This window comes from Macaca fascicularis, chromosome 8, assembly GCF_037993035.2.
Source record: "Macaca fascicularis isolate 582-1 chromosome 8, T2T-MFA8v1.1".
In the NCBI taxonomy this organism is placed as follows: Eukaryota; Metazoa; Chordata; class Mammalia; order Primates; family Cercopithecidae; genus Macaca; species Macaca fascicularis.
In genome coordinates, this window is record NC_088382.1 from 67,689,854 (window position 1) to 67,704,924 (window position 15,071).

Below are 15,071 nucleotides of genomic sequence, written 5' to 3' on the forward strand. Positions count from 1 at the left end.
TGGGATGCCCTAGAAGCAGGTGTTCTCTCAAATATCTTGGATTTGATCATGATGCCTGGAATGTTCTTTCATTTAATTCTCTTCTTTCCAAACACAGGCTCCAATATTCACCTCTTACTCCCAGCCTTCTGGCCAGGCCTGACTGTTAACTCCAACTAATCCATCAAGACTTGGTTTAAGCATCATCCACCCTAGCATTCTCTGGCTTTCCCATATGATCTTGTGGTACCCTGTTCACTTGCCTATCTTCCCCCAGAAGGCCTTAAGGACAAGAACAATATCTTACCCATCTTTTCCTCTCCACTATCAACCTGGCATAGAAAAGATGATCAGCAAATGTGCAGAACCAATGAATTCAGCTAAAGATAACTAATTAACAACTGATAATATGAGATCCAACCTCAAAAAAGTGACAACTGCCAATAGAGATACAGGATCATTCAATATATGGATGTCCTTTGAAGTGCGTGGATAACACAGTTCACCCAAGCAAAAAGAATGAGGATAATAGCATTGAAAAACATATTACAAAATATTTTCCAAAGTATTTTTCAGTCTCTGTAAATTCCATTGCCCTGAATCTCTCATTTCATTAATTAAAAACCATTCATTTATTCAAGGGAGGGACAATACAACCTAGCGAAAAGTGTACTTACTGGCTCTGAGTTTCCTATTAGACTTTTTGATCCATAGTAAGGCAATAGACATGAACTCCAGCTCTGCAGAGAAAAGCAAGGATTTTCTAAATTCCAAGAGCTTTACATACAAAGACCTGGGCTTGAAGGCTGAGCACATAATTTTTTTTTTTTTTTTTTTTTTGAGACAGAGTCTGGCTCTGTCGCCCAGGCTGGAGTGCAGTGGCGCGATCTCGGCTCACTGCAAGCTCCGCCTCCCGGGTTCACACCATTCTCCTGCCTCAGCCTCCCTAGTAGCTGGGACTACAGGCGCCCGCCACCATGCCCAGCTAATTTTTTTGTATTTTTGATAGAGACAGGGTTTCACCGTGGTCTCGATCTCCTGACCTTGTGATCCGCCCGCCTCGGCCTCCCAAAGTGCTGGGATTACAGGCGTGAACCACCGCGCCCGGCCGAGCTTATAATTTTAACATAAGCCACAATGTGGTAGGCATTCATACATTTTAGTAAATTGTCCAATGTTACACATCTAGTGACTTAAAAGTAAGTAGTTCAGCCCAGGTGTGGGTGACTCCCAAACCGACACTTTCTCCCACTGTGGCATGTTGTCTGAAAATAATTTACTACTCCTGGAAATGGTACATTCCCTGTCACTGTCATATGCAATCTGAGGCCAAAGGACATTATACCTTTAATGACGCAGAGAAGATTTACACACAAACGGATGTCCTTTAGGTGACCTTTCAAGTCAGGTCCTTAGACTCTAGAATGTTATGAAAATGTTATTTTTCGTACTTAAATATTAGTTTCAAATTTCATATTTGCCTCATATTTAAATTAAACATTCTTAACCACTTTAGATGATTCAGTCAATCATTCAACTTATAGGGAAAAGATATTAGGCACACAAATTGTTTGACTGAAATGAGCAGCAATTTGGTTTAAAGCAACAAATGGTTTGTGATATCATTCCTTCCCACTAGAGAAAATTAACTTTGGGCATGGAAATATCATGTGCATTGGAATCCCATGTAGCTATTTAAAGAATAAATTTAGTGTATACGTGAAATATTCATAATCAACTTGAAAAAATCAAAGTGAATAGTAGTATGTGTGGTGTAATTCTGTTTTTATTTAAAGTTATCTCTCATTATATAAAATATCAGTAGAAAAGCCTGGAAGTATATGCATACATGCCTGCCTTCATTTCACTTAGCTAAACTGTGGTTATTTCAGGAAAGTGGAACTAGAGCAGGAAGTATAAATAATGTATATATAAATGGAAAAATCATTTATATATACATTCAGTTATTTATATCTGTGTGTATATATATACACACATACATATAAAATACACACACATATGTATATAATCAAACTTTTAAAGTTTTAGACAAGAGCTGTTGATGTTCTAATTCTTTAAATAAAAATGCATGTTCTCAGCTTACAGGGGTAACTGGCTTTCAGGAGAAGCAAAAGTACTGGCAAATGTCTCCAGTGCTCTGGAGCTGCAGGCCCTATTCTGAATGCTTCCGTGATCCCTCCCCTGCTCACATTTAGAGGCCCAGCAAGCCTCCAGTCCCTCTTTCAAAGACCCTCCAAATTCCATCAAAGACTCTCCAAATTCCACTCAAACCATGATTCATGGTTTGAGTCTTTGGTCTGAGTTCCGCAGGACCCTACCGACACAAGAAACTCAGTGGGCACAGAGCAGGCAATTTCCACAAAAATTAAAACTCAAAGGATGCAGGAAGCCCCCGGTGATCACTGGGCAGCGCGCCATAGGGCAGCCAGGAGAATGGAGGTGCACGCATGAGCATTTGCTTCTGTTCTGCTGTGGATGTACTTGTAGCCCTGGGTAGGAGAGTTTTTCTGAACAAAAGGGACGGAAGCTGAAGGCAAAGTGCTCAGAGTAAAGCAGAGAAATAAAACAGGCTGCTGGTGGAAGGTGTAATTGCTGCAACAGGTGTTATTATTTTTCCCTTTCACGCTAGAAAGTGGAGGATGCTCAAACCCAGTGAGGAACCACCAGGAGGAGAACACACAGGAAACTAGAAACCGCAGAAGAACGAGACAGCAGGAAAGTGAGTCTTGGAAGATCAGTGACTATGTCTAGGAAGTTACACTCCTGATCCATGTGAGAGACAGGATGACAGAGTGAATTCCGGTAAACAGACACGTCAGGAGAAAAAGATCTTCTTCAAGGACATGAACAGAGAATGCAACAACTGGAAAACATCGTTATCATTATTAGCATGGAAAGCTATTTTAAATGATCTCCAGGAAGCCAGAAATAAAATTTTCAAGGGAAATCAAACATATAACCATAAAACTCATTGCACCTATTATGTCCTGAAACATGTTGCTGCATTCTCATAATGCATATTATTCTCACATTATATATTTTCTATTCTAGAAAAGACAAAAATAACTTGTCAGTATAGTAAAGGCAAGGAAGAAACCCTTAGCACTGCTTTATTTTATACTGACTGAAATTGCTTTCAGCCTGTTCTTTCTGTTCTCTGATCTATCTCAGAGATAATGGGGGCTGTTTCACCATGGCAGTGGAAAGCATTCACTGTGGTTATCTGTTTGGGATCACCTGACAGCAGACAGCACATGATGAAATGTGGTTTACAGAGCACCTGAGCTTCCATCAGGGCCCCTCACCACAGACAGCAGGGGGGCCATGTGGTTATTAACTAGCTTTCCTGAGAACTCTGAAGAGGAGTGAACTTATGAATCATTTTCAAAGGCTAGGAGTGAAGCCACCAATCTATTCCATGACTGTCAGAAAAGAGCTGCCTCGCTTCTTTACCTAAACCATCTTCTTTTCATCTCTTGTAAGTTTCCAAAATATATGAACATTTTAAAAGTACAAAACTTTCTTTAAATGTGTGTAAGTCGCTCAAGCCTGTAATCCCAGCACTTTGGGAGGCCGAGACGGGTGGATCACGAGGTCAGGAGATCGAGACCATGCTGGCTAACAGGGTGAAACCAGTCCCAACTACTCGGGAGGCTGAGGCAGGAGAATGGCGTAAACCCGGGAGGCGGAGCTTGCAGTGAGCTGAGATCCGGCCACTGCACTCCAGCCTGGGCGGCAGAGCCAGACTCTGTCTCAAAAAAAAAAAAAAAAAAAAAAAAAAAAATGTGTGTAAGTCTTGTTTTGGAAGTTGGATTCAATTTTTTAGTAGAGAAAAACAGTTATGGGGCTCATTTTTGCTCCCTGAGCAATATGAATATTGCGTTAACCCACAGTGTTTCTGAAACAGGGCATACTCAAAAAGTTGTTGTGGGAAGGAATTCTGGAGCAGGGAGGAAATAGAAGGCCTGGGAGAGAATGGCAGGCAGGAAGATAAAGAGGGGATGGTGTTTTGTGACCTTTAATGCAGGCAGGTCTAGTAATATTCAAAAACCTACAGGAGCAATCCTTCCCTTTGGCATCCTTCCCCCTCCCTTTCTACATGTCTCATCTCCTGCTTCCTGGCACCTGCCTCTCAAGGCTTCAGTCTCCATAGCACTAGGTCGGGGTGAGCCTCAAACTGAATATGCTTGCCTCTGGCGTACAAGGGCAGCACTTTTACTTCTGTAGGGACTTTATTTTCCCCAGATGTACTCCTGGTGAAATCTGACCTTCAAAAAAACACTCCTGAGATCATGTGCGCTCTCCTTTGTGACTCCTCTTTCACAATCACCATACTCCCACTTTGTAAAAACCTCTTAACTCTCACCCACCTTGTAAACTTCATGACAGAGCCTAGTCCATCCTAAGGTCCTAAGGTTCCAACCTTTTTCAAGTCAGTTGATCCCAAAATCTTTACTGTCCATATAATGGAGTGAGAGCCTGGCACAGTGACTCGCGCCTGTAGTCCCAGCTACTCAGGTGGCTGAGGTGAGAATATCACTTGATCCTAGGAGTTCGAGCCTAGCCTGCACAACATAGTAAGACCCTGAATCAAAAAAAAAAAAAAAAAAAAAAAAAAAAAAAAAAAAAAAAACAATGGAATGAGACTTAATAGTTTCTGCTCATATATTATTTAAAAATGTTTTTGATGGTAGAATACAGTAAGTTTTGGCATATGATAAAATATATTGTGTCACTACTATTAAAACTACTTTCATAGCGTTTCATGTATTAATTTGAACAAAATAGCTCAGTGTTTATATGTCCAAAAATTTTAAAAATAGGAATAGAAATGACACTGAACTCTAAATCATTCTAGCCATCAATAATAATCATGGATGGATACATGAACAAAATGGAAAGAATGTTTCATTCCTATAACTAAAATGTATTCCCAATAGCATTACATTTTGATGTTATATACTTGTTTATCGAAACAGGCTATATTTTGAGCAACTATGTTTTGAAAAGAAAATAACGACTAATCAATTTAGAAGGTGTATTTTTTTTTAACATTTACATGTTTATGGGCAGAATTATTCCTTTGTTTATTCAACAAAGTTTTCCTAAATATGTATAATGGTTGATCTAGATGATGATAATACAACTTAAATTAGGCAGACTACATTTTTGGTCAATTCAGAGAAAGGCAATAAAGAAATAGGCAAAAAAGTATCTATAGTTAACCACTATGCAGAAAATTTAAACATAGCAAGATGATAGACATAAAAGGGTGTCTCCCTTAGACAAGTCAGTGTAGGCTTCCCCGAAGAAGCCAATGCTAAGATGCGATCAGAAACACAAGAAGGAGGCAGCTGTCTGAAGATGAGAGGAAGGACTGTTCCAGGCCAAGAGAACAGTTGATGCAGCCTTGGGCAGATAGCAAGGTAGGTGGGATCAAGGGAGCAGTAAAGAAGACCAAGGTGGGAAGAGTAGTTGGAAAAATGACTCTAAAGTGGGCACAAGCAGTTCATGGTTAATATCAAGAGCAAGTGTGAGGATGCTGGGCAATTTTTTAGCGGGGTGATGGCCTTGAAGCAATTTTAGCATGTATGTTATATGAATATAAAATAATATACAGCAATGGATTCTTATCCATTTCCCTACTGATGGGTATTTAGGTTGTATCCAATTGTTTACTACCATAAACAGTGCTTCTGTGAAAGTTCATTTTCCTATTTCCTGTGCACCTATCTGAAGGTTTCTCTGGGATATACACATAGGATAGAACTGAGTAAGAGTATGTTTTTTCAGTTGGACAAGATAGTGCCGAATTGCTCCGCTAGTGTTTGTACCAATTCACACTCTCACCAACCAGCATCATATGGGAATTATATTTCCAGACAACTTCCCTATCATGTAATATTGTCATCTTTTTAATTTTTGCTAATCTAATGTGTGTGAAATGATATCTTGTTATTTTTAAATTGCATTTACCTAAATAATAAGGCACTCTCCCCTGTTGCTTAACCTTAAAAAATACTTTCATTTCTTCTAAAAAACGTCTTCTTCCTCCATCATGGCTCCATCCTCACCTTGATTCCCACAATAAGTTGCAGGTATCTTCATTATGGTACTTACAATTTTATACTCAGTTACCTATTGATTCAAAAGTAACAAAAATTCAAAATTACAAGCAAGCTAACTTGTGAAAACCTCCAGGATAACAACTGAAAAATATTAATTTGCCCTAGATCATGGTCAAAGTTCAGAAAATGTTTATTAAATGTAAATTCATACTTAATATTTTCTTTGCTTTTAAACTTGCTTGTAGTTTTGAATTTTTGTTACTTATTTACAACTTTCACCTACTGCTTTGCCATATACTTTTTTTTCTGTTTTTTAAAATAAAATATAAATTTAACATCTCTTATTATATGATCTCAAGCTTTGTATATCTGCTTATTGGAATAGCCTTTTGAAGGAAAACAGTCAAATTCTATTCAGTTGCAAAAGAACTTAATTACTGGGATCATTTAATATAATGAAGGCAATGATCTTGGGAAGTTAACTGGAGCTCAACAAAATGTAAGTGCTTACTACTAGAAAAAACAAAGTTCAATTCTTTCAAATTGTAACACTGCATATTCAGCAATGTATTTTCACCATTTGAATTACTTTAAGGTTAAATCATGAGAAATGACATCTTCACAATGGGTTTGGTGATAAAAGCTAATGCTTATGAGAGAATACTCACTATGACACACCTTCCGGTGTTTGACATGCATCCATTTCATTCTTATAATACCCTTGGATGTTAGTACTATTGTCAGCATCATCCCAGTTTTATAGATCGGGAAATCTCCTGAAGAACCTGCCTGAGACAGTTTTACAGGTTTTTTAAAAACATAAGTACATGGAGTACACTTTTAAATAATGATAAAAGTATAGTATAGTAATAGAGAAACCAGTGGCATAATTGTTTATTTTCATTACCAGGTATTATGTACTGTACATAACTGTAGGTGTTATACGTTTATACAACTCATAGTGCAGTAGGTTTGTTTACACCAGCATCACCACAAACACATAGCACAAACGTGCTATGATATTTGGACGGCTATGACATCGCTAGGCAATACAGATTTTTCAGCTCTATTATAAACTTATGGCAACACTATCGTGTATGTTATTTGTCTTTGACCAAGACATCACTATGCTGTATATGACTGTAAATAAATTCTACTACTGTTCTACACCTCAAGCCTGCAGTCCTTACCTCTTCACTCACTTCTCTGGGGAAGGGTGAAGAACTGGACACTTCTTTGGGAACTATCATCTGAGCAATTTGGAAATTTTGGAGAGGCAGAGGAAAACAAGGACATAGAGAAGCAACAACAACTCTGCAGTGGTTTAGCCAATTGGTTCCACCCCAGTTGGAGGGGCGGGTTGGGGGAAACATTTCCTCTTTTGGTCTTGAGATTTTTTTTTTTTCCTGAATGGATAGGTATTTCTATTTTTATTGTTTTTATTTATTTTTTCTTTTCAACTTTTATTTTAGGTTCAGGGGGTGCATGTACAGGTTTGTTACATGAGTAAATTGTGTGTCACTTAGGTTTGGCATACAAATGATTTCATCACCCAGGCAATAATCATAGTATGTGATAGATAGTTGTTCAATTCTCACCATGTCCCTATTTTCCATCCTCAAGTAGGCCCTGGTGTCTTTGTTCCCTTCTTTGTGTTCACATATACTCAATGTTTAGCTCCCACTTACAAGTGAGAACATGTGGCATGCATTATTTGGTTTCCTGTTCCTGCATTAATTTGCTTAGGATATGGTTTCCAGGTCCATCCATGTTGCTACAAAGAACATAATCTTGTTCTTTCTTATGGCCGTGTAGTATTCCATGGCATATATATACCACATTTTCTTTATCCAGTATACCATTGATGGGCATTTAAGTTGATCCCATGTCTTTGCTATTGTGAATAGTGCCACAATGAACATACACATGCATGTGTCTTTATGGTAGAATAGTTTATGTTCCTTTGGGTATATATCCAATAATGGGATTCCTGGGTTTAATTGTAGTTCGTTTGAAGTTCTTTGAGAAATCTGCAAACTGCTTTCCACAGTGGCTGAACTAATTTACATTTCCACCAGCAGTTTATGAGTGACCCCTTTTTTTCCCACAACCTCACCACCATCTGTTATTTTTTTACTTTTAAATAATAGCCTTTCTGACTGGTGTGAGATGGTATCTCATTGTGGCTTTGATTTGCATTTTTTTTTCTCTCTCTAATGATTAGTGATGTTGAGCATTTTCTCATTTGCCTATTGGCTGCATTTACATTTTCTTTTGAAAATTTTCTGTTCATGTCCTTTGCCCACTTTTTAATGGAGTTGTTTGTTTTTTGCTTGTTAATTTGTATAAGTGTCTTATAGACTCTGGATATTAGACCTATGGTAGCTGCAGTTCACAAACATTTCCTCCCATTCTGCAGGTTGTCTATTTACTCTGTTGATAGTTTCTTTTGCTCTGCAGAAGTTCTTCAGTTTAGTTAGGTCCCACTTGTCAAATTTTGTTTTGTTTTGTTTTAATTGCTTCCGACATCTGGATCATGAAATCTTTGCCATGACCTATGTCCAGAATGGTATTTCCTAAGTTTTCTTTTAGAATTTTCATAGTTTTAGGTTTTACATTTAAGTCTTTAACCCATCTTGAGTTTATTTTTCTATATAGTGTAAGGTAGGGGTCCAGTTTCAATCTTCTGCATATGGCTAGCCAGTTATCACAACACCATTTATTGAATAAGGAGTCCTTCCTCCATTGCTTGTTTCTGTCAACTTTGTTGAAGATCAGATAGTTGTAGGTAAGCAGATTTATTTCCGAGTTCTCTAACCATTTCCATTGGTCAATATGTCAGTTTTTGTATCAGTACCATGCTGTTTTGGTTACTGTAACTTTGCAATATAGTTTGAAGTCAGGTCATGTGATGGCTTTAGTTTTGTTCTTTTTGTTTAGAATTTCTTTGGCTATTTGGGCTCTTTTTTGGTTCCATATTAGTTTCAAAATAGCTTTTTTCTAACTGTGAAAAATATCTCTGTTAGACAGGAATAGCATTGAATCTATAAATTGCTTTTGGTAGTATGTCCATTTTAAAAATGTTGATTCTCCCTATCTATGAGCATGGAATACTTTTTCACTTGTGTAATCTCTAATTTCTTTAAGCAGTATTTTGTCATTCTCATTATACAGATGTCTCACCTCCCTTGTTAGCTGTATTCCTAGGTATTTTATTCTTGTTGTGATTATTGTAAATAGTATTGTGGTCTTGGTTTGGCTCTCAGCTTGGATGTTCTTGATTTATGGAAGTGTTACTGATTTTTCTACATTGGTTTTGTATCCTGAAACTTTGATGCAGTTGTTTCCCAGATCTAGAAGCCTTTGGACAGAGACTGTGGGGTTTTACAGTTATAAAATCACATCATCTGAGAAGATAGACAATTTGACTTTCTCTCTTCTTATCTGGATGCCTTTTATTTCCTTCGTTTGCCTGATTATTCTGGCTTGTACTTCCAGTACTACTTTGAATAAGAGTGGTGAGAGTGAGCATCCTTGTCTTGTTACAGTTCCCAAGAAGAATGCTTCCAGCTTTTGTCCTTTCAGTATGATGTTGACTGTTGATGTCGTAGATGGCTCATATTATTTTGCATTATGTTTTATGGATGCCTAGTGCATTGAGGGTTTTAAACATAAGGGGATGTTTAACTTTATCAAAAGCCTTTTTTCTGCATCTATTGAGATGACTAGGTGGCTTTTGTTTTCAGTTCAGTTTGTGTGGTGAATCATATTTATTGATTTGTGTATGTAGAATCAACCCTATATACCAAGAATAAAGCCTACTTGGTCATGGTGGATTAGCTTTTTGATCTACTGCTGGAATCTATTTGCTTGTATTTTGCTGAGGATTTTTAAATCTATGTTCATAAGGGATATTGACCCAAAGTTTCCTTTTTGTGCTGTGTCTCTGCCAAGTTTTGGTATCAGGATGATGCTGGCTGCCTAGAAGGAGTTACAGAAGAGTTCTCCTTCTCAATTTTTTGTAATAGTTTCAGTAGCAATGCTACCAGCTCTTCTCTTTATGTCTGGTAGAATTCAACTGTAAATCTCTCTGGTCCAGGGCTTTTTCTGGTTAGTAGGCTTTTTATTACTGATTCAACTTTGGAACACCTTATTGGTCTGCTCAGGATTTCATTGGCTTCCTGGTTCAATCTGGGGAGGTTGTATGTTTACAGGAATTTATCAATTTCTTCTAGGTTTTTTAGTTATGGGTGCATAGAGGTATTTATAATAGTCTCAAAGGGTTTTTTGTATTTATATGGGGTCAATGATAATGGCCCCTTTGTCATTTCTTATTGTGTATATTTGAATCTAATTGGTTTTTTCTTTATTAGTCTAGCTGGCAGTCTGTCAATCTTATTCAGTCTTTCGGAAAACCAACTTTTGGTTTTATTGATCTTTTGTATGTTTTTTTGCATCCCAATTTCATTCAGTTCGGCTATGGTTTTGGTTATTTCTTTTCTTCTGGTAGTTTTGCCATTGGTTTGCTCTTATTTTTCTAACTTCTGTAGGTATGATGTTAGGTTGTTAATTTGAGATGTTTCTTTTTGATGTGGGTGTTTACTGCTGAAAACTTTCCTCTTAACACTGCTTTAACTGTGTGTCAGAGATTATGGTATGTTGTATCTTTGTTATCTTTAGTTTCAAAGAATTTCTGGATATCTACCTTAACTTCATTTTTTACCCAAAGGTCATTCAGTAGCAGGTTGTTTAATTTCCATGTAATTGTATGGTTTTTGAGAGATCTTCTTAATATTGATTTCTATTTTTATTATGCTATAGTTAAAGAATGTGCTTGGTATGATTTCAGTTTTTTTTTTGAATTTCTTAAAATTATTTTATTGCTGATTGTGTGACTGATTTTAGAGTATGTGCTATGTGCAGATGAGAAAAAATGTATATTGTGTTGTTGGGTGGAGTGTTCTGTAGATATCTCTTAGGTCCATTAGAATAATTAAATATTATTGTTGAATTGGACTCTTTTAATATTACGTCATGCTCTTCTTTGTCTTTTTTGATCTGTTTAAAGTCTGTTGTATCTGAAATTAGAATAACAATCCCTGCCTTTTTTTTTTGTTTTCCAATGCTTGGGAGATTTTTCTCCATCTCTTTACTTTGATCCTACGGGTGTCATTGCATGTTAGATGGGTCTCTCAAAGACAGCTTACTGTTGGGTCTTGCTTTTTTATCCAACTTGCCATTCTGTGAGTTTTAAGTGGGGCATTAGCACATTTACATTCAAGGTTAATATTGATATGTGTGGATTTGATCCTGTCATTTTGTTGTCAACTGGTTATTATACAGACTTGATAGTATAGTTGCTTTATAGTATCAATGGTCTCTGTACTTAAGTGAGTTTTTTTGGTGGCCAGTAATCATTTCCATGTTTAGCACTTCCTTCATGACCTCTTGTAAAGCAGGTCTAGTGATAACGAATTCCCTTAGCATTTGCTTTTCTGAAAAGGATCTTATTTCTCTTTAGCTTATGAAGCTTATTTTGGCTAGATATGAAATTCTTAGCTGGAATTTATTTTCTTTGATAATGCTGAATATAGGCCCCCCAATCTCTTCTGGCTTGTAGGCTTTTTGCTGAAAGATCTGCCTCTTCTTCCTAGCTACATTTAATATTTTTTATTTCATTTCAACCTTTGAGAAACTGATGACTGTGTCTTGGGGATGGTCATCTTGTATAGTATCTCACTTGAGTTCTCTGCATTTCTTGAATTTAAATATCAATCTCTCTAGCAAAATTGTGGAAATTTTAGTGGTCAATATCCTCAAATATGTTTTCCAAGTTGCTTGCCCTCTCTTCCTCTCTTTCAAGAATGACAATCAGTTGTACTTTTAGTCTCTTTCATAATCCCATGTTTCTCAGAGGTTTCATTGATTCTTTTTTATTCTTTTTTCCTTATCTTTGTCTGACTGAGTTGATTCAGAGAACCAGTCTTCTAGCTCTGAGATTCTTTCCTTAGCTTGGTCTATTCTGCTGTTAATACTTGAGATTATATTATGAAATTTTAGTTGTACATTTTTCAGCTCTATCAGATCAGTTTGTTTTTTCCTTAAAATTGCTATTTCATCTTTTAGCTCTCATATCCTTTTTTTGGATTCCTTAGAGTGCTTTGATTCAGTTTTGACTTTCTCCTGAATCTCAGTGATCTTCATTTGTATCTAGATTCTAAATACTACGTCTGTAACTGCAACTACTTTAGCCTGGTTAAGAACCATTGCTGGAAAGCTAATGTAGTCATTTGTAAGTAAAAACAGACTTTGGTTTTTTGAGTTGCCAGAGTTCTTGCAGTGGTTCTTTTTCAGCTGTGTTGGCTGATATTCCTTTAATCTTTGAAGTTGCTGTCTTTTGGATGGGGCTTTGGCTTTTATATTCTTTGATGGCTTTGAGAGTTTGACTGGTATAAGATGGGTTTAGTTGACTGGTTTCATTTCTGGAACATTTTAGGGGGCCAAGACTCAACTCAGCACTCTTGGCCTATAGCTCTAATCCTGGAGGACTGGAACTAGGTCCACAACTTTGTTCTCTGGCCCCTTGAGGCTAAGCAAATTTGCACTGGTGGAACTGAGACATTCCTGGTCCACTTTGTCTGGGGGATGTTGGCCAAAGTGCTTCATCAGGGCAGTGGCAGTGGGGTCCATGCTTACCCATGTGTGCCAGCAGTGACAGCAGCACAGTAGGGCACATGCATTCGTGGGGGTGGGTGGTGGCAGGGTGTGCACACAACCATGCTAGCAGGTGCAGGGCTGCAGTGGCAAAGTCTGTGCATATGCACACCAGTGGCAACAGCAAAGTGGGTTCTGCACATGTTCATGCACCAGGAAAGTGGTGGAATTTGTAATCACCAGCAAACTGGTGGAAAGAGGCTGTGTGTGTGTGTGTTTGTGTGTCAGTGGTGGCCTCTCTGCTGAGGCTCTCCAATGGTTAGGTAGGGTCTGCCAGTGAAGGAACTATAGCAGTGGCCAGTGGGAAGCACCCTGTTTGGGCATCCAAGGCTATGCTGTAAGCTGGCACAGCCAGGCAGGGACCCCAGGAGAGGCCAGCAGACAGTGGGCTGCTGAGATCAGACTGGCTTCATCCCATGGAAAAGACAACCCTGCTCTTTCCAGGTCCAAAAATCAACAAAGACCAAAGCCACCTAGAGAAGTGTGGCAAGACTTGGGCTTGGGTGTGCCATTCTCATGCCAAACCCTCTGGCCTCCACACAGGCTGGAGTCTTGTCCCTGCCACCTCTGCAGACAACTCTCTCTGTCAGCTCAAATATCTGTGGGGATTATGGGGTCTCCTGCAGCTAGAATTGTGAAGGTCTGTGGTGAGAGTGAGCCACATCTCATGTATTTAACTCATCCCTTCCCCTGAAGTTGTTGGGGTCCAGGAACAAATCCTGGTGTTGGACAAACCCATGTAGGGTTCCCAGATTCCTCCCTCTTCAGCCAAGGGTCTGCATATGTTCTTCATCCCCTCTAAATTCCCCTGTCCAAAGATCTGCTCGGAGTGTGCTAGTCTTCTTGATGGTCTGTTTTTTCAGTGGGAGATGCTTCTCCTGGCTGCATGTCATTGGCCATCTTGGCTCCCAGCAATGAGATTTTTATTTCATTTATTTTTAAATTCAGCATTGGAATCAAGGTCATATAAATTTCACAATTTCCTTCATAATAAATTCATGTTTGTTTTTATATGCATATTCCTCCAAAGAGCAAAAAAGCAAACTTCCTCATGCTCTTGACACCTGCTGAGCTATGCCATGCCTGCCCCTACTGACCATTTTGCCTTCTCTCACATCCTCTTAAACTTGTGTTTTCTCCCATGGAGAAGCAGAGATCCAGGTAACAGATCTTCCAGTGTAGGAAGATTTTAAAGAGCCATGCTCATGTTTATCAAGAATTTTCATTTAAGAATAAAAAAAAAAGGTTACAGTAATGTAGAATGTTAACCGTAAAATTACCTGACCCCAATCAGTGTTTTCTAGACTCACATTGTTATAAAAATATGATTAGTTTATAGCTCTATAAAAATAATTCATTATACTTACTCAGTTTTCTGAGAATTTTAGGAGTCTGCTCATAAGTTAGAGATTCATCTACATAACTTGAATACTTAGAGATAATTATCTGTTAAAAGTTTAGCAAAGCAGAATAAAACCCAGTTTCAAACATAAAAGTAGAAATAGCTGAACTTCCCTAAGGCATTATTAAGTATTGTTGGGGATAGATGTAAGTGTGAATCAATTTGAAAGCTTTTAATAATTAGACCAGATTATGGGGTCATTTTTAACCAACTAGAGGTTTGAAAAGGCATGAAATTTGTTTATATAAAATAAAAACCATGCAATGCTTTGTTCAAAAGAATCTACATGTTGATTCATCACCATAGTCATTATATATGTATATATATGTGAAACCTCTCCCTTTAAGAAAGCAGCACATGAAACATAAATACAAACTTGTGAAATATTAAGAAAACTCTAGCTGCTGAGATATTATTTGCTATGGTAGCAATGAGAAACAAGTTATTTCTGAGGTAAAAATCTATGATACTATGAAATTGAATTGATTCCTTTCATAATACACCATATTTTGAATCAGAGTGATGGTTGATGTACGTGACAGGCCATTTTACATGAAAAACAGTATAGATAGGAGACATAATGAGAATGGTGTTAATGGAATAAAGGAAAAGACAAGAAAGTTAAAGTGTGAGCCCTCATGTAGGACAGAGCTTCTCAAATGTTGGCATGTAGTGAAATCAACAAATGGTTTGTTAGAACCCACATTGTCGGGCCCGTCCCTGCCCCCGGGCCACAAAGATTTTACTTCAGTAGGTTTACTGATGCAAATCAAAGTTCAAACTCTTAATAGGTTCCCAGGTGATGCTGATGCTATTGGTTTAGGGTTCACACCTTGAGAAACATTGATGTAGGAAGGTTTGAAATATTTCAGCAAAATTGGTACCAG